General features: G+C 36.2%; 1 long non-coding RNA gene across 1 annotated transcript in view; it reads right to left on the reverse strand.

Annotated features, from left to right (window-relative positions):
• Nucleotides 1–15,063: 15,063 nt before the first annotated feature.
• LOC117662322 (uncharacterized) overlaps nt 15,064–21,029 on the reverse strand; it is a 75,220-nt gene continuing 69,254 nt past the window's right edge. Inside the window, exon 3 of the long non-coding RNA XR_004590322.3 lies at nt 15,064–15,351. This is a non-coding gene — a long non-coding RNA (uncharacterized LOC117662322). The remainder of the gene's footprint in view (nt 15,352–21,029) is intronic.

Raw genomic sequence — 21,029 nt, forward strand, 5'->3', positions numbered from 1 at the left:
GCATGACTTGTGATGCCTCTGCTATTGTTCCAGAGAAGGGGACATTTTAGAGTTGTAGAGCCAATTAGTTTCCAAGGTGATTGTGTTTCTCGCTTTCCTTTCTTGAAATATGAATATGTTGTTTTAGTCTTTACTTCACAGCATGATGGGGTTCTTTTTGAACTGTAGAACTACTGCATGTTTGCATACTCAGTCCAACTTGAACCACAGGGTTATTATAGGGAAAGGAGAGCATCATGCATACCAATCGATTTACAGAAACAAATGAAGGTGGGATGCAAATCTAATAAATAATAAGTTGGTTTCCCATCTCAAAATAGCTAATGGTCATCTACGCCAGGGGTGAAATGCTACTGGTTCACTCCGGTTTGGGTGAACTGGTAGTGATAAAAACTACCAGTTTGGGCAAACCCATAGTAAAAATGCTTTAAAAAGTAAAAAAAAAAAAAAAAGGTTATGACGATCACAGCTGTGCCACACAATCGTTGGGACCTTTTTTTACTTCTTTAAGGCATTTTTTACTATCGTTCGGGTGAATAGGTAGCAAAAAAATGCTTTAAAAAAGTAAAAAAAAAAAGGTTCCGATGATCGTGCGGCATAACTGATTGACAATCAGCTGTACTGTGCAATCGTTGAAACCTTTTTTTCTTTTTTAAAGCATTTTTTTACTACCTATTCACCCGAACCGGTAGTAAAAAATGCTTTAAAAAGTTTTTTTTTTAAAAAAATTGGCCATCCCCACCCACACACATGACCCTCCCACAAGCCACACCCACCAATCCACACCCACAGAACTAGTAGCAAAAAAATTTGCATTTCACCACTGATCTACATCCTCTTACCACAAAGCAATTATTTCAATACATTTTGTATTCTTCACAGAAAAACTTGTCAGAGTTGCCAAGCTCTATATCTTTCAAATTTATCTACGATTTCAGCTAATCAACTAATTTATTAGGTCTGATTGGTAAGTTATATTAAACAGAATAGAACTCTTTTTATCTACAAATAGGATTGATTATGTGTGGAATGTGGAATGAGACTGGGTTTAACGTTAAGAGTATTTTGATCTCGAAAGTACATCTGGATTTATCTAATGCAGCAGTGCAAATTGCCTCATGATCAGAAAGGGAATTGTAATCTAATCATTTATCACAGCATTGTGAGATATCTGAATTTGAGTAAATGCAAAATATCTTTTCTTCAGGGGAAAAAAATCTGCAAATCCCCCCCACCCCCGGTTTCATTTTTTTTTTCTTCCCATGATGTCTGTGATTCCTAGCTTTCTTGACTATTACTACACAATGCAATAGTCTCAAGCCAAAAGAACCAGCTTATGGCTGACAGGTCACTTGGGGGGGAGTAATTACAGCTAAGTGTAAAAGAATAACGTAAAAGAATATTGCCAATCTGTTAATAGTGGGTTTTCTGTGAAGATAAATTATGCCCTAGGTTTGACCTTAGCATACTGGACGACATCAATTAAAGATTTGATTTCCTTTTAATTCCATAACTGTTTAATTCCAGGCAGTGTTTCAATGTCTCCTTGTCTTTTGCAACTCCTATTGTCTTCCTGGCCAGGGGCTGCCATTTTGTTTATGAAATGCTCTGTTGCACAGCAGGGAACTCAGACATTGCTCAGTATACGACAGCAATAATTCAGCTCAGCTCATCCCTGTTAAAATGTCAGATTTAGCATGGGTATCTGTGAGTGTGTGCATGTACATACAAAGAAATCACACATTCTTTGATTTAACACAATGTCAGTATTTTGTTTGGTTTCAATACTTCTATAAAGAAAACTCTTTGTTTTGTTTTGTTTCTCTATTGACATTTTCTACCCCTTTGGCTTATTTTGTCACAGTGCTACTATTGCTGTTAAAAATGTTTTTATAATGAAACACAGCAGTCCTTGAAATGCTCTGCCATCCATGCTTTTAAATCGGAACTAAATGGTTTCCATCTGTCTTAGCATCATCTGGTATTGGCGAAACGGTTTCCTTGTTGTTATTTAATGACTTTTTTGTGTATTAATTAAAAAAAGAAAGAAAGAAGCAGCAGAACAGGACATAATTTTATTTATTCATATATAAAGACAAGAATCTTGATTTTGCTTCCTGTTAGTAGGGAAATATGAAACAAAACATGTTTTGTTTGTGATGATAGCATGAGAATGCTTTCTTGTGGCATATGGTTAAGGTTAAGCAGCTTGGTTTCCCATGAGCATGACTGCTACTTTCACTCGGATGGCAGCAGCAAATTCAACAACAAATTCAGTATTGAAGTAAAGGCTATTTTTAGAAACTTTTAAAAGTAGACATTAATTATAATTGAACAATTCTGTACACATTACCAACAAGAACTTAAGGGTTTTAAGAAGCATAAACTTTGTGGAGGAATTAATCTATCTGCCAACATTCCAAAATCAAAAGTAAAGACATCATAATTCAACATACATTAACACAAGATGCAAACACTTTTTTCTACCTCTCCTCCTATCTTCCCTTTCCAAGTATATGTCCTGCCTCTTTAGCCTTGAGGGAATTATTTTTGCGTAGGTAAGTATACTGTATCAAGATTGCAAAAATCTGATAATCACTAGATGACCATAAAAAGTTAACTTTATGAATCTTTTTCCTACCATCTAGTGGCCACATGTAATTTTGCAGACCAGACTTGGTAGCTGATAGCAGTGTTCCTCACCCTCAACAACTATAAGATGTGTGGACTTCAATTCCCAGAATTTCCCAGCAGGATGCATTTTGCTTCTTTTTCCTCATCTGTCCTCTTTGGAAGAAAGAAATAACAACTTAGATGAAGGAGGAAGTAAAGTGACAATTTTGGTAAATACAGAATTCCAAGAGCTGAGTATGCAATTTCAGAAAATACAGTATAGAGTTCTAATGTCCTGAGAAATACGACACGAAAAAACAGACAAGTGCACACACAGGCAGACACACAACTGGCAGGAAACATGCACCTTCGTCAGAAACTAAAACAACAAACACTGGCCTTGTGTGACTGAAAAAGCTTAGGAAGCAAGCCCAGAGAAGGAATCAGTCAGTTGTCAAAGATGATGACAAACATCTGACATCTAAGGCCTCTGATTTAGGCTTGGAATAGTCTTTTGTTTAGTTTTAAAAAACAATAAAAACAAACTTAATGGAGTCTTAAATAAATATATTTGAGTTTCTGTAACACAAAACAAAAAAGTGGAAGAATCCATATTTTATAAACAACTAGATGCAATGGATTATATTCCATATTTTAAAAAACCAGCAACAAGCAGATTACAGCATATATTACAGCACCGAGGAGGAAGAGAGAGCACTTATAAAATTTTGCCTTATTGTTTGGTCTCCTGTCTATATCTCAAGCCTTTTCTCCTATTCTCACCCTCACCTTTGCTTATGTTCCTAGAATCACATGTTGGACATTGGGATAAGTAACTTACATTCTGGAAACCTGTTCCCTATAATAAGTACACTTTGTAGGCACAGAAGCTAGGTTTTCTTTTGCATACAAATTTTGGTTGCAAAATTTATATGCAAAAAAAGGGCTATTCTGCCTACCTAAAAATTGGAACAAAGCAAGTAATAATCTTAAATTCAATTGTTTATTTTTTATTATTTTAAAAACAGTATACTACTCTTCCAAGTACTTTTTTTCTTCACATCCTGCATCATTATATTTCTGCACAACATACATTAGCGTTTCTCAACCGTATAACAGCCATGCTGGCTGGGAAATTCTGGAGTTGAAGTCGACACATGCTCGCTGTGAAACTCTGAGAGTTGAAGTCCATGCATCTGAAAGTTGCTGAGACTGAGAAATACTGATATAGTTCTAACCAAGCATGACATCCCACAATGATTTTTTAATGCTTATTTCATTATGTTTACCCTGGGGTAGAAAATCATCTACAGCTCAACTTTAGGATAGATGTTTAGGGTTATAATTCAATTTTGATATGGCTAAAGTTGAAATGAATAGTCCACTTTGCAGAAAAGAAAATGAGTTTCATGTACTTTCCCTCTACATAGTGCTTGGAAATATTGTAAGCAGGAGGCTCAATTGTAAAATAATTTACTTTGTTTTTTAGTCAGGACTTAGTGTCATACTACAGTGTTTTTTTTTATTTAGGTAAGCATTTATAAGATTGTAGTCTTGAACTCTTTTATCTAGCCAATACAGAACAATTTGAGCTTCTATGGAAAGTCTGAATAAGTTACACAGGTAGGTCTTGTTCAGCAACCATAACTGGGTCTTAATGACACTCAGTCATTAAGGAAAGCAATTACTAAATGAAACATCACAATTTTATGATTTCACCTTTACTTTGCTTTACAGATCTTCAGAAGCTGTAAATGTGATGACTAGTTGCAAAAGTGCAATTTTATAATACCTACAGGAAATTGCTAAACAGATATTACCTGTACTTGCCCATTGCAGTCCAATCCTTTAAATGCATAGGCAGAATTGAGTACAATTGGGTTTATTTCCAAGTAAAAGGACAGCAGGATTTCAGCTGTCTTAGAAACAGAATTAAACAATTAATAGAATAAAACAGCACTGATCCAATTCAGGATATTAAAGCAGCTTCTAAAAACAAATATTTTTAAAGATTCCTCACCTGTTCCTTCCTGTCTTCTAATAAAGAAACCAAATATAATAAATACATAATATTGTATTTGAATTTTGGCTCCAACAACAGGTAAAAGATGAACTCACCATAGATGGTGGGTGGGGGGACCAAAGGGCTGTTTTTCTCAAAGCAATGTTAACATGCACTAATCCAATACCTGAATCAGCAAAAAAGTATGTCAACATAAATTATGATGCCTCTATAGCTCAGCTGTAATCTGCCTCATTAATGAGGCTGGTGAGTGGTCTGTCCTTACAGTTTTGATAAAGAATAAGTTGTGGAAAGTAATTGATGGGTCCCCTGTCTTGGTTTCTCCTTCCACTGAGCATCACTTGCTGGCAAGAAAAACCAACTACAAATCTATCTTCTTAATTTCTAATGGAGTGGGACAAATGAGTACTAGGAATAAAGGGTCTATCCACCTTTCAGTACAGTCAAATATTAGACCATCAGCAATCCTTGCTATGCACTTGTAATAAGTATTCTTGGAGGACTGTTAAACCAATGTCCAAAATTCATTTTGGTGAACTGGTCAAAAACATGGAGGCAGGCCCAAGAAGAAGAATATCCTTTCACTTCAGTCTGTGCCTTCACTATGCACCATTGAACTGGCCCAGGGGTGCTATTCAGCAGGTGCTGACAGGTTCTAGAGAACCAGTAGCAGAAATTTTGAGTAGTTCAGAGAACTGGCAAATACCACCTCTGGCTGGCTCCAGAGTGGGGTGGGAATGGAGATTTTGCAATATCCTTCCCCCAGGAGTGGGGAGGAAATGGAGATTTTGCAGTTTCCTTCCCCTGCCACGTCCACCAAGCCACACCATGCCCACCAAGACATGCCCACAGAACCGGTAGTAAAAAAAAAAATTAAATTCCACCACTGAACTGGCCACAGAGTAAAGCTACTTTAGGGCATGGCTTTAAGGTCCTTCAGAAGAGCAGTAGAGCTAGTAGTAAATAGCCTGTACGTATTTATCTACATTGCGGAACTTATTGCAAGAATAAATGGCATACTGGTAGACTTTAAATACAGCTTGAAAATTTCCTTTCTTGCTGTTGAAGCAGAGACATACACTGATAGAATTCAGAAGTTATTTACCCTGAAAAGAATGTGTATGTGTAATTGAACATGTAATTGAATTTTTTGTGTTTTGCTTCAAATAAGTAATGATGCTGACAGTGAGCGACCGAGGCTTTCTAATCAGACCTCATGGTCTGCAGCTTCTTCCCACTTAGCCCTATGGCCCTTCTCCATACCTAGTCAAGCTACCAGTCATGGAGGCAAGGCATGGGAGAATGTGAGTGTTAATCAAAATGTTATAGCACTAAATAGTAATAAACAGCAGCATTCAGAAGTACACAGTATAGAATATGAAATACAGCACAAAATGGTATTTCTCCCACTATACCAAAATAGTACAAGTGAAAACTAGAACCTTAGTAGAAAATCTGTAGTATATATTGATTGGTGGCAGCACCAGCCTGGTAGGACCAGCTTTCTTTCCTGGTTTAAATTGAACTCCCGTGCAGCATACAAGTAGTATTTCCTCAAATACTAGTCTTTTTTGTTTTTATTTGTTTGTGTTTAACCAGAGATCTCATGCTCTTTTGAATGTGTAAATCTGGTTTTTAAAAAGCAGGTCTAATGCTACATCTATGTATATAAGGAGACAATGTAAGCCTTTCTGAAATGCTTTTCAAAGCAACTAGTATCTAGTTGAAGATCAGCTGAAGATGGAGCCATGGAAAGCTCTATCCAGTGATAAGAAGGCATGTCTGAAGCAATCTAAAGAACCCATAGGAGCTGATCAAATCCCATCCCATCCCATTTCTAATTTTCTTTTCACTAACATCATCCATTAAGTGTCCTACATCAGGACTACAGTGTGATGGAAGAAATAAAACAGTAGTTTAAAACTGGAATGCAGATTATCAATGATAATGTTAAAGCTGTCAATAGTGAATGGAGAGGAGACATAAGCAATACCATTGCCATTACCATATTTCCCCAAAAATAAGACTCTGTCTTATATTTATTTTTTAAGCCTGAAATAAGTGCTTGGCCTTATTGCCATGCACTCAAAAACCCGATTGGGCTTATTATCAGGGGATGTCTTATTTTGGGGAAAACAGGGTATACATGATTAGTTGTCATCTTAATGCCATAGTTAGCAAGATTTTAGGATGAGCACAGAGACAAATTAATCCTTGAAGAAGGAACCTAAATAAATTGATTCAGTTTAGCTGCTTAGGATCCAGGATTTTTCCAGAGCAGAGTTTTGCTGCTAGAATGGACCTTTGAAAATATATTGGTTCTTGGAAAATGTTCTATGCAACTTAGATATTTGATCAGTTTGCTTTAATTCCTATTTCACTTTATGATCTCCATAGGTCCACCTTCTTGTTTTTTTCATCTTCCCACAAATCAGTGTTTCTGTCCTTAATGGGAAAGTTTATTTGAAGGTTAGGTTGGTGACTCCTTGCTATGTATGGCCCCTTTCTCTTTCCCCATGCTTCTTTTCAAAATACCTGCAGGATATGCTGATCCTCATTTTGTTTCGGTAGAATGAAGTGTCAGAAGAAATATTTCTGAAAGACAAGACTGGAAATATCTCCTTTTTGAAAAGAAGTGGAGATGCAAGTTAGGCCCTTTCTGTTGAGCTGTACTGAAATTAGTAAATGCCTTGCCATCCTCCTATCCTAATGTGTTAGCATGAGCAAAAGGTACTTTGAGAAATTCCATTCAATGATAATTGGATATATAAAATCTTTAGCTTTATTTCTGGAAACAATTCTAATAAATACATTTGCATTGGCACACACATATCTCATAGCTAATCTAGTTATTGAATTAAGACATTTTTTACATTTATACATACTTTGACCCATAAACTGTCTAGAGGCTGGGTCCTACAGAGCACTAAGACCATGAAAATGAAATATTACTATTAATGAAGCCATTTTTAAGTCTTTAACTGACTTGGTTCTAAATAGAACCAGAGAGTTTCCACTTTCAGTAAGTTATGAGAAGAATTCTTAGATCAGCATGAACATTAAGAATGTGCTTACTTACTTAAAGCAAGGCAAAGGAAAAAAACAATAGTCTTTCATGCACAGTAGCTGTTTGGGAGAAAAACATACATTCTTGTTAAGAAATTACCAGCAGGCAGACTATAATTCTTTCACATATATCTGGGAGAAGGTTCATATCTCATCCTAATTTCATTGTTTCCCAGTAAAAATTCCTTCATGAAAGCCAGGATCAATCAGAAATCTTGCTGATATATCAGCAATTAGGAGAGGGATGTGATCTGTTAAAAAGCAGGAAGATAGTATATCTGCGAAAATCTAGAGGACAATGGACATTGTTGTAAAGAGAAAAGAAATGCACCTTATTACCTTAGAGAAGTAAAGGTAATAAGAAAAGTACTAATGAGAAGCTTCTGGAGATGGTCTAGAAAAGTGAACCTTCCAACAACTTTTTAATCTCGACTTAAGAAGATATAAGTTTAGAGGGCCTACAGCAGGGGTATCAAACTGGCAGCCCATGGGCCTGATGCATCATGTGCAGGCCACACCCATCTCAGCTCCGCGGAGGAGAAAAATGTTATGAAACATCACGTGATGACAATGTGATGCTGTGAGTTTGACACCCATAGCCTAAAGTAATGAAAACATTCCTAAATATTACCATTATGCACAACACTTGAATCTTAAAGTACATGTGCTTGCTTTCTAGGATTAAGCTCTATTAATCATGCTGAAATTTAAAATGTGATTCTATTATTTTTTTAAAAAAAGAGTAAAATGGGAACTACAAATAAAAGCTCTTTGCGAATGATAATTGTCCATTAATACTAATTTTGTATTCATTTTGTTTTAATGACTGAATTGTTGACAGACAAAAAAGGCAGAATAACAAGGATGATTTAAAGACAAAGGGTGTTGATTTCAAGGAATGCTTTTTTAAACTTTCCCAGCACTAGCAAACTTCTAATAAGTACATTACTGAAAGTACAGGAAGAGAAGTAAGCTACTAGGAGAATGCAAATTTTATATTTTCCATGCTACATATTCTCCTGGCTGTTCCATATCTCTCATTTGCCCCAAATTCCTCAGAGTTGGAATGCAGGGTGAAAGGAACCTAAGAAATAATGAGATGGGTAGAAAAAAAGAGAGCCAATATGCCCGCTTTGCTGGCTAAATTGTCATTGTCCCCTTCTTTCATTCCACTTTCCAGCTCTAATACACAGACCTACAGCACCAGAACTAATACTTTTACCACACTGCATTAATTGTAATTGACTTGGTTATTTTACCCCTCCTCTCATTTGCCATGACCATGCCATCTGCCTTTTGGGAGTCTACTGACTTATTTGCTAAGCAGATTGTCCTTCTGGCAGTTTTATTCCTGGGAGGAAGCTACTTCTGAATGTTGTCACACATTGAGAGTAACACATGAAGGTTTTTTATGGCATTTTCCAAGCACAGGTGGAAAGATTTGTCACAGGCTCTGAGTTAATGAACTTTTGTGCGAAGGAGTCATTGAGAGCTCTCACTATGTGATGGGGACCTGCATTATAAGAAACAGGGTAGGCTTAGACATGGTAAGATCTAGGAGAACTTTCTCCAAACTGGTTGCCTTCAGATGTCTTCTACCTCCCAGATGTAATCTATATCTAGATCTGGGAATGTCTAACCATAATACATTACTTGGGAAGGCTAATATAAGAAATATTACATTTGAAATGTACTTGAGATTCAACTCTGGTAAGTAATGACACTCCCTATATCTTGCTGCTACAAATTCTCCTAATCCTTCTGACATTCCTTCTTTGGGGCATTATGATGATATCCTCACAGTTCCAGATTCTGAGCTTAGCTGTTCTTTCTTAATTATATATTAACATCAGTGCTGTAGAGTAGATTTGTCTGAGAAACTGTGACAAACACAAAGTCACACTGTTCTAATCCAGTATTATTGGTACAGGCTATATGCATGTTTTGTTATCTGAGGCAAATGATACAATAACCTCCCTCAAAACCTCACATAAAGGAATCAAATGGTTTATTTCTTCAAAAGTGATGACAATATACTGTGTTTAAGATTAAACGACTACCATATATGATGGCATATACAGCTCTGTGCTCCAATGTTTTTCCGCCTTTCCCTGTAGACTGTACGGTATGTGCCTCTTATTGCAATCATAATGTAACATACTTTGATTAACATATTTCTACCTTCTGCTTTCTGGAAAAGAAAGTATTGATGAATGATGAAACAGATAAGATGAACAAATCTCATTATGTACAGCCATCCAGCCTTCTGGTTTCAAAGATTTAGCTGGATGTTGATGGTGGTATTTTTCATAATTCAGAAGAAAGCATTCCTAAAAATAAAGAAAGAATCTTAAATTCTTTTTAAGGTGAAGAAGTTGCTTGATTCTGAGATAGAAAATCATGCCTCTTTGATTCCTGGTGCAACTGAGGACAAGCAGCTTTCCAGATTCCCTGGATACAGAGGACTTTTTGTTTAATTCTTCATTTGTGTCTGTGCCAGTTCTTCAGCAGTGAGTGGAACACGCACACGGTGGAAATTAGCCTGAATGCCAAGAGAACCCTTTGAGAATACCAACAGGATGCTGGGACACGAAGCAAAGATTATGCATATATCACCTGCTATACAAGAACAGAAGGCAGGGAGAAGGGGATCGATTGTATATCAATGTACAATCACATTATGCACAAACACATTAACTAAGGTCTGCAAAGCCAAATCTGTTAAGGTCATATTTATTTATTTTATTTAATTTATATGCCGCCCTATCTCCAACGGACTCAGGGCGGCTCACAACAGTAAAATCCACAATAACCACAGTACAAAGTTAAAATACCTAATTAAACCAGATAGAAGTTAAAAATCCATATAAACCTCATCAGTCCAGGCCGAGGGACTGTTTTTAAATTTTTAATTTGCAGCGGAAAGTGCGAAGCTCAGGGGCCAACCGGAGCCCCAAGGGGAGTTGATTCCAGAGGGTGGGCATGCCCACAAAGAAGGCTCTATCCCTGGGGACCGCCAGCCGACATTGTCTAGCTGACGGCACCCTGAGCAGGCCCTCCCTATGGGCGCGAACCGGGCGATGGGAAGTTGTTGCTGGCTGCAGGTGGTCCGCCAAATATCCTGGGCCTAAGCCATATAGGGCTTTATAGGTCATCACCAGCACCTTGAATCTCACCTGGAGGGCAACCAGCAACCAATCAAGTCGCTCAGGAGAGGTGTTACATGGGAGTATCGGGATTCTCCCATCACAACCCGCGCAGCTGCATTTTGTACCAGCTGAAGCCTCCGAGTGGTCCTCAAGGGCAGCCCCATGTAGAGAGTGTTACAGTAGTCAATACGGGAGATGACTAGCGCATGAGTAACTGCGTAGGGCATCTTGGTCCAAGTAGGGACGCAACTGATGCACCAGACGAATCTGGGTGTATGCCCCCTTGGTCACAGTTGTTATATGGTCTTCTAAACTCAACCGTGAGTCCAGGAGGACACCCAATTTGCATGCCCTGTCTACAGGGGGTAAAACTTCACCCCCTATAGTCAACAATGGAACCTCTCCTTCGGACCGAGATGCCGGTACCCACAGCCACTCGGTCTTGGCAGGGTTGCAGACAGGGAGGGGACTTCTTTGCTAATAACTAACTGTTTGTTAATACATTTGTTTTGTTTCCATATAAGACTCTGGGCCTATCACATAGTCAACTGCTACGAATTTCTGGATTCTTTGAGTGGCTGGATTCTTTGAGTGGTTGTAACTTCATGGTTCTTTTAACACCTAACTCTAGACTCAGTGCAAACCTTTTATGGTTTTCATGTGTTCATACATATTGATTTCTTTAAAAGTGCTGCTTTGTGTGGACATTTGGGCTGAATGGATGAGGATGGATGGACTTATGTTGAAACTTATGTATCAGCACAAGATGGAAGAATGTCCATCTTGTGAATGGACTTATGTATCAGCACAAGATGAAAGAATGACTTTTATAAAGATCACAGAAACCCTTTCATCAGAAAGAAAACCTTGCTCTGTCTATTGACAATCTCCTATGGGGTGGGTGTGTGGGTGTGTGGGAAGACTGTATGAATCTGATCTCCCTCTACCACCATTCCTAAAATCCATTTAAGTAAGTTGTATGGTAGCAGAGATTGGGTTCAAGAAAAGGTAACAGAGATGTACCAGTGGACTTTAACTCTCATCAATTTCTGTCAATAGTCAGTGGCAGATCAATTTCTACCAGTGGTCAGGGATTGTGACTTTGCCCAGTTCAGTTATAAAGACTTACAAGGAGTGCTCTAGAAATACTGAATTAAATCTCTTTCTGCAAGTGCTATAGTATACTCTCTGGGAGATATAAAAATCTACAATAAATGAACAGTTGTAAAGCTTTTTGTCACGTTATTTTAGTTTATCATAAAGAAAGAAAATTTGGTATTTTGAATTGGTCTAAGGAATTCTGGCAAAAGAGTTTGGCAAAAATCAGAAATGAGCCATATATATGGCTGCAATTTCTCGTGTTACTATTCAACACGTCCCAAACTAAACCTGTTACCCTAATAACACCAATAACCACAGTTGAAATTGATATTGACTTATCATATTTCAACAATAGAAGGTGAGTAATTTTACTGCTTGAGAGGCAGAAAAGACATTTAAGAAATCTAATATTTCTTGTAGGATTAATGTAGTCCAATTTGTTGAATAAACAACATTCCCTTCACCTGGAAATTTCATACACAGTCACCATCTGGTTTGACAATCCTGGTTTGACAATCCCAAATGCTTTGCATTTTTAGAAAAACTGTAACTCATTTTATTTTATAAGGGAGCATTAACCAGACTTCTTTCTCATTAATATTCATCCCACATTAGTTCTGCTGAGAGCAAATACTCATATTCATTCCCAGCAGGAAGTGCAAAAGAATTCTGCATACTGCTGGAAAGGAAAAGGAAATAATAGCAAGAGCAAAGGAAGTGAGAATCCAGCTGAGGAAAAGAAGGAAAGAGAAGGAGATGGGGCTGAGGATATGGGAAATAATTGATTGTTGAGCAACAGGATGGCAGAAACCATTTCGTCTCCACTTTAATCAGACCAGTATTTAAGGCTTTGCTAGGGCAGCAGCATTTAATTTGTTTTTAAGCATGCATTACCATTCTACTTTCAATATGCCTGCAGGGAGAAATGTCATTGTGTTCTTTGTTTGTGGGTATGTGTGTATGTGTGTTTAACCATGATAATTTCTTAAAATTGAAAAATTTCCTTCCTTTTCCTGATGAGTTTCGGAGATTCAAAAAGACATGTTTATGAATGGGATACGCTATAGCCGGTGCAGTTCTGCCCTCTAGCACCGCATTCCTCTCAGTGCGGTAGCTGCTTCTTGTAACAAGTGAGCACAGAGGGGGGGGAAAGCATTGCTGCTATATTACCACCTGCACAGTAGGACTTTTTGTAACTACAAAGAGATTAGAGGGAAACTTGAAGAGTCAACAATGCTGGCCTGCTCTTTCCTTGCTTTGCTTTTCTGAAGCATTTGTGCTCTGCTCTGACCTCTTCTTCCAATATAACAGGCAGGCAGAGAAAACACACCTGGCAGAAAGAAGGAATTAGCACACACACAAAAAAATCTTCTGCAGTATTTTCCTTTTCAGTCTGAGTTCTATTTCTTCTTTAATTCTTCGATCTTACTTTTCCTTGCCCAGACTCATTATCTTCAAGCCCTCCAAAATCCACTAAAAGCTGAATCCTTTTGTGATTTTTAGATAAAGCTTTGGACATAAGGGAATGTCTGCCAAGAGAAATAAATGTATTTCATGGCCTCACTGGATCTTTGAATGTAGTAGAGTAAAGTGCACTTTGTTTCGACAATGAAACAATCGGTAATAGTTGAGTTTAGTGAGTTAAAGGATATATAGAATAGATGAATCTGATCTTCAGGATTCTTTTAGCTTTCCTATGCATGCCATTCTCATTGTGCATAGTATTATGTTTTTATTATGCTTTGGAAAGAATATTTTCATTTGTATTGGGAAGGTAAGATAATACCTATTATTTATCTGCACATCCTGTGCCTACTCTGTTAATTCTCAGTAGGGACATGGGCAGTAGCTCATGTATTACGTTCATAACCATGCAACTATTTTTGGATTCCTTCAAAGGAGCATTTAAAACAGTAAATCTAAATTGGAGAGAGCATTGTATCTCACAATAAAAATGACAAAGTGGAGCCATGAAGATGGATTCAACTTCCCTGCTTTGAATATTAGAAATTTTCAGCAGGCAGATATTGAACCAAGGAATTGAACTGTCTAGCCACTAAATATATTAACTCAGAGTCTCTCCAAACTGGGGATTCCTCCCTCCCCATTCTGTGATTTAAGCACTAATGAAGTCTCTCTGAATAAATGAAGAAAGAAACCTGAGAGTATCCAAATGATCATTAAGAAGCTGCCATTTCCCTCCAAAGACCTTAAATGCCCATTTTCGCTTCCTTGCTCCTTCATCACAGTGGTGCCATAGTTTCCTAAGTATATTACTGCTCTAGTAAATATTGATTATGGTTTATGGTAGGCAAACCACAAACCAACAGCAATCACCCTACTTGGTTATTGATTTTTTTCAATCTCTTTTCTTAAAAGAACAGCCTATGTGAGATCTAGCCACTGAAAAGTGATACTCTGCCTTCTGTATTCTTTTGCCTTTGGCTGTTCTCTATCCTTCTGACCCACAGAGCTTCTGGCTTTGGGCCTTTACGGTAAGAGTCAAATACAGAAGCTAAGAAATAGAAAAATAGAGTCACTCTGTGGTTCTTCCTCTTGTCTCATATATTAGTTATCAAACATATAGCATACCATTTTATATCAGAACTCTGGCATATAGGAATGCTGAAGTCGCTTCCTTGATTAATTCGTTAAGTACTCTTTCAGAAAAGAATGAAAACTGGGTATTTTGGAAGTTAAATTGAATGGGACAAGCCATGTTACTGCTTACATGCAAACATTAAGTATTTGACTGTAATTTACATTTTAAAATCAAACTGACTCACTTTGTTGTTCCCAAACCAATAGTCAGACCATAATACAGTTACCTCATATTAACATATTTCCTTAGTTTTTTGAAAGGGTAAGATGGCAGAAAAGTGTATTAAAGTTGATAGACCTGTCAATTTAGCTTTTGAAACTATTAATGTTTCTATTTGTGTATTAGTTTGCTTTTATGAATTTATCTATGCATTTATCCCAGAATTCTGAACTGTACCCCCTTTTGCAATTTTTTATAATCTACTGTTTTTGCATATTACTTCGAGAAATATATGCGATGGTTGGCAATGCATGCAATACATAGTGTAAAGTTAAATGACAAGCTAGGGAAAGCATGAATAAGGGGATATAATTCAAAAATCATCTCTGAAAATAATACTTACATATGTCTCAGGTTAAAATTCATTCAAAACATTACAGGATACATTACATTACATATAAAATGTAGTTTGTAAAATAATATATTCAGCTTTATGCAATACGATCAACAGCAGAACAACAGAAGCAGCAAATTTATTTCACAACAGGATAGAGAAACCTATCAGTGAAGATATATACAACTGAATTGGACCAGAAATGGATGAATCCATCAATCCCTGAATGCAAATAGTATCTCCCCTATAATGAAAAACAAAGAAATGAAGACTTGTTAATAACAGAAAAAAATCCTTTGCTTATATTAATTCTTAAATGATCATTTAAATATTTGCATTTATTTTTCAGATATTTTAATACTCTCAGATTTTGTTTTCTTAGCATTATCCAACTAATTTTGCAATTAGCCCTCTCATGTTTGGGTTGCAAATTTAAATAAGAATGTGACTTGACTAAATCTGATTGTGATATTTTGCCAGTTAGAACTCTTTCATTCTCTTGTCAAAGCAAACTTCTTATAGTCTCATTCCTTTTGTAATCAATCACAATTTTTATGGAGAACACATATTCATAGTTACTTTGTTCTTCAAATGTAGTAGCAAAATATTAGTGATATTTTTTTTATTTTTCATATGTATCTGGTCTGAAAAATGTTTTAAGAAATATTAGCATATCTTCTGTCAAATCAAGTGGAAAGGTTTTACAATTAAATACTAGAACACTCAGTTTCTATTGTCTGAGTGCTTATATCCTAATGAAAAGCATGGGATGCTCAGTAGCAGCATTCATTCATTTATTTATTTTATTTATTTATTTTGTCAAACATGTATTTTATGACAGATACATAATTATAAATACATGAAAAGGATATGAATAAAAGAAAACATTAGGGCAGGGACGGTAGGCACGCTGGTGCGCTTATGCACGCCCCTTACAGATCTCTTAGGAATGGGGTGAGGTCTACAGTAGACAGTCTAAGGTTAAAGTTTTGGGGATTTGGGAAAGAAACCACAGAGTCAGGTAGTGCATTCCAGGCATTGACAACTCTGTTACTGAAGTCGTATTTTCATAAACACACACACACACACACACACACACACACACACACACACACGTATCCATACTAATATGACTGGTATGTATTGTCTGCCATCCAATGGGTCCATATTGATGTAGATAGAAGAGAAACTGAAAAGAACCATTCCCAGTTTATTATGGAATTATGGATGTTCATGGACATCTTAGAGATATCCATTTTACAGAGGAAAAATATAATAATTTTTATCTCCTGTCTTGATTTAGCTCTATTGGGGGCTGTTCTGTAATTTTCATACTTAGGGTTTGAGAGTAATAGAGGTCTGAGCATTCTTTCCTGAACTATATTAGCATGAATTTTGACAACATTTATAACATGAAACATTTTATTAAGATAAAACATCAATTAATTAATCTGTGTGCTAAAAGAGCAAGCAAAATGCACAAAAATCAAATATAAATTTATGTTGCATTTTTTTCCTGGTAAAGACTCTTTTTTTAGTTTGATAGCTAGAAACATAGACAACTGAAGGCAGAGAAAAGCTTAGTCATCCATCAAGTTTGCTCTTTGAGCTTTTCTCCTTACTGTTTTGTTTTGAATTCACTTATTATTTTAAATTATTTTTATTTTTGGGTTGTTGCACAAGTCAGCCAGATGTTCAGACTGGATTTGGCATTTTGTCTACCTATTGAGTCCTTTTCAAGGACCTGGGATAGGCAGACATGGATGTTTGATGGTATTACAGATCTTATTATTTTTATCTTTTGATTTTTGTCAGAAGATAGACATGTTTCCCAAGCATGTTTAAACTCAGTTATCAAGGATTGACCCACTACCTGGCTGGAAGTTGGTTTCAAGCTTCCATTATTCTTTTGTGACATAATACTTTTGAATATTGCTTTTGAACTTCCCTCCTGTCAGTTTGAGGTTATGCTCACACATTCTTGATTTTTGCTTATTATTGAAAGTACTGTCTTTTAGGACCTTCTTCACACCTTAAAATATTTAAAGGTTTAAATCATGTCTCCCCGCTTTTCCTTTTGTCCTCTAGGGTGCACATATTCAGTTACTCCAATCTAAGATGCTTGTTTAGTGAATGGTGGGCTGTTAGATTCAGTGATAATTCTTTTGCATTTCTCTTCAACAGCTAAGAATTCTTCAAGAAAGAGTCTCTACTCAGATTAGAAAACCTAGGATTTCTATAAAAATTAGTTGCAATGCCATTGCAAAACAATGAATCGTCTTTTTGTTTTTAAACAGCATACCTCCCAAAATTAGGTTGGCACCCACCCTAATCAGTTTTTTTTACCCTGAACGACATTAAAACTTGGCTCTTATGCAGAGCCTTGGAATAGATGAAGAGGGATCCTCATATTATGGATTGGATGATATAGTTGGTCCTTAAGGTGCTATTTTGATTTGTTGGTAATGATGATTTCTATTTCACTGTTGCATTTTTATCATTTGAAGATGCTTTCAGTTTGTCAAGATTGAGAAACATGTACATTGTAGTAAACAAATAAATGTAAAATTATATTGTTTTTATGCAAATAAAAACATGTATTAGAAATTAATATGCCTGCACTTGAAAAATATTTACATTACATATAAAATTATAATTGATAACTATTATTATGATGTAGTATACTTTGCTTTTTCATATTTTTTTTTGCATTTTAAGCACTTTTCATGTATTTTTTACCCACTTTTGGAAAGTATGTATTTGCATTATAATTTTATGTATGTTTTCTTTCTTTTTCTGTTGTTATTTAAAATAAATAAATATCTGTTAAACTTCACTACCATTCCATTAATATTGCTTAATGGAGAGATCAGAGATATGTCTTTCTGCTTCATTGTTGTTGCCTATTTCAACAGTTGTTCAAATATTGAACATAAATCCTGCAGTATCTGGATGGATATGTGTTTTATTCATAAATTCTAAATTATTCCCTTTGATGTATGTGTTGTTATGATAGAGAACACAAATTGTAAGATGATACTGGCAGTACATGCATGGTAGATGGATGGATGGATGGATGGATGGATGGATGGATGGATGGAAAGAAGGAAGGAAGGAAAGAAGGAAGGAAGGAAGGAAGGAAGGAAGGAAGGAAGGAAGGAAGGAAGGAAGGAACAGAAGGGAAGGGAAGGGAAGGGAAGGGAAGGGTTTCTTGAAAGTGATTGCCAGATAGATATAAATCTGATGGAATATTTTCAGTGAAATAAAGAGGCTAACGGTTTCCCTAAAGGTATCCAGTCATGATTGACTGGATACCTTCAATTGAATTGTGCTTATATCTGATTCTCAGCTAAGGGACCCTGAGTTGTATGAGAGACATTTCCATCAACATGTGGCCAGCATGAAAATACGGAATGCAGTAACCTTCCCATTGAAGCGGTATCTATTTATCTACTTGCATTTGCATATTTTTGAACTGTTAGGTTGGCAGGAGCTGAGGCAAGTAATGGGATCTTATTGTGCAGGAATCAGGTTTCAAAACCCAGGTGTTAGCTTTCCAGCTAATAAGCCCAGCATCTTAACCTCTGAGCTCTCACACCGTCCTTTTAACCTCTTAATTACAGACTCTGAGAGTCCAATGTTAAAAACCATACAAATGTATTAATATTGTGTCACTTCAGATATCTCTATTTGTGTTGGTCATCACTTTCATAATTCCTAGCAATATCAGCTAAAGGATTGTGGGAAAGAAAGGCAAACCACTTGGAAGATGAGGAGTTGAGGAAGCACTTTTTCATAAAGGTCAATATTGACATGCAGTTTGCTTGGAAAGAAGAAATATGAGCTTACAAAATAAATAAATAAAATGGTGGAGCACAAACTGAAAGGCTGAATTTACTTTGTCAAGTCTCCAGAAAATAAATATACTGATATACTGGTAAATTTCAGATATTTCCATGTCCCAAATTATATCAAAACCAACACATTACTTTTAAAAGTATGTATTTAAATGCATTACGAGAACCACTCTCACACTCATTTGTAATATGTGCTCAGGCTATTGTATCATCTTTAATGCTGAAATTTAACCAGAATAGAAATATAAATATGACTTCATATTCATTCTAACAAGGTAGCCAAGAAGACAATCATCTTATTACTGCTGCAATTTAATGTGTCTCTAATACATCATGTAACTGAAGCAAGACGCTACTGAATTTATAGGACCAATTATACTTAAAAAACAATCAAAATCGATTATGTTCACATATAATATCCTCTTCCAGCATGCAAACAATCTTTTTTTTCCCCAAAGCATTGTCAATTACAAGAACAATTTATTGGGAGTTGGGGGGAGGGAGGAAATTATAGAAGGACTTGGTTTGTTTGTTCTTCAATTTACTCATTAGAAAGAGGTGTTTCTGCCTCTAAAAAAATACTGAGATATCTTGTCTGCTGGTTCTTAGTATGGCTTGGTTTTTTTATGCTTATCCCAAGAAAGCTGCTACAAATGTTTTATTTCTAACTGCTTTGCATCATAAACAGCCATGTTGGTTCACTGGAAGGCAGCCAAAAACCAAAAGTAAAAAAATCAGCAAAAATAAAATTGCTTTATACAAAAAAAGATTTCTTCACATTTGAAAATAAGTTTTTAAAGATCTGGTTCTTTTTATGGGTGTGGGGTGTGGGGAGGAGATATGCCTGAAACAAATAGGACTCAAACTGTTTCTTGAATGCTACTTATAGTACTCCAAACTTAAAACATTTTAGTTTTTGCATAGCATATAGGTATGTGCATACAGAAAAAAAATCCTCTATAGTTGATTTAGAGTCAACATCAAATTCCCCTAACATTTTTTTTTTGAACAAAATTTCCAAAGAAAAGGGCTCCTGGATTGGAGCTGAAAGGCGAAAGGGATGCAGAATGCTCCCTCCCACATGCTGGGGTAGATCAGGTGCTTCAATAGAAAAACACTTAATTTCTACCTTGGCTCAAGCTGATGAATGGAGCAGAACTTGTGGCTCAGAAGTTAATACAACTGCCTAACATGTAGGCAGCCCAAGTTTGAATCCAAGTAAGGATATGGCTAGCTGATGATAGCTAAATAGCTTGAAATAGATCTATACTAATTTCCCTTTATTTCTTTATCAGCAAAATATAAATTTGATATCCATCCCTTCTCAGACAAAATGTCTAAGAAATGTCAAGAGTATTGAGGGTTTATGATAAAGCATAGTTCCACAGAATATCTTTTATATTCTGAGTGGCGGGGGGAATCCAAAACATAGGAAATGGTACAAATTGTAGAAGAAGCTATGAAGTATCCATAATAAAATAAGATAGTAGTAGAGACTTTAAGGTAACGGTTGTATTATTGTGTGAGATACATCTTCTGCTCAAAGTTCAGACAACTGACATTGACTATAAACTCAAAATGTCTTTTTTTAATAATTAATTTTAGAATCAAGGGTGTAGCTCAGGGCCTTAGTATGGACAATACTACATAGATGACTCATTAAAATATCAGAATTAAAATAGCAACAACTTTCCAGAGTTATGCAGAAATGTATGAGAAAAAAGCACAGAATGATTCAAGCTGTTGCATGAATGAGTCCACTGCATCAAAATCTGGGGAATTATTCAAATGTTGGACATTGGTTTGAATAGGAAATTAGAAAAATAATAAAATGACTCCACTGAGAATAACAAGTGTGATTAAAAGAAGAAAATACAACAAGTCACTTATTTATGTTAAAAATAAAAGAAATGGAGACATCAATGTTCACAATACATTATCCAGTTTCCTACCGGTAAAAACTAAGATAAAGGTTTCCTGTCAGTCATGTCTGACTCTAGTCTAGAGGATGGTGCTCATCTCTGTTTCTTGGCTGAGGGACACAGCATTGTCCAAAGACAATTTC

Source organism: Pantherophis guttatus, chromosome 5 (genome assembly GCF_059756535.1).
Source record: "Pantherophis guttatus breed Tessera chromosome 5, ASM5975653v1, whole genome shotgun sequence".
Taxonomy (NCBI): Eukaryota; Metazoa; Chordata; class Lepidosauria; order Squamata; family Colubridae; genus Pantherophis; species Pantherophis guttatus.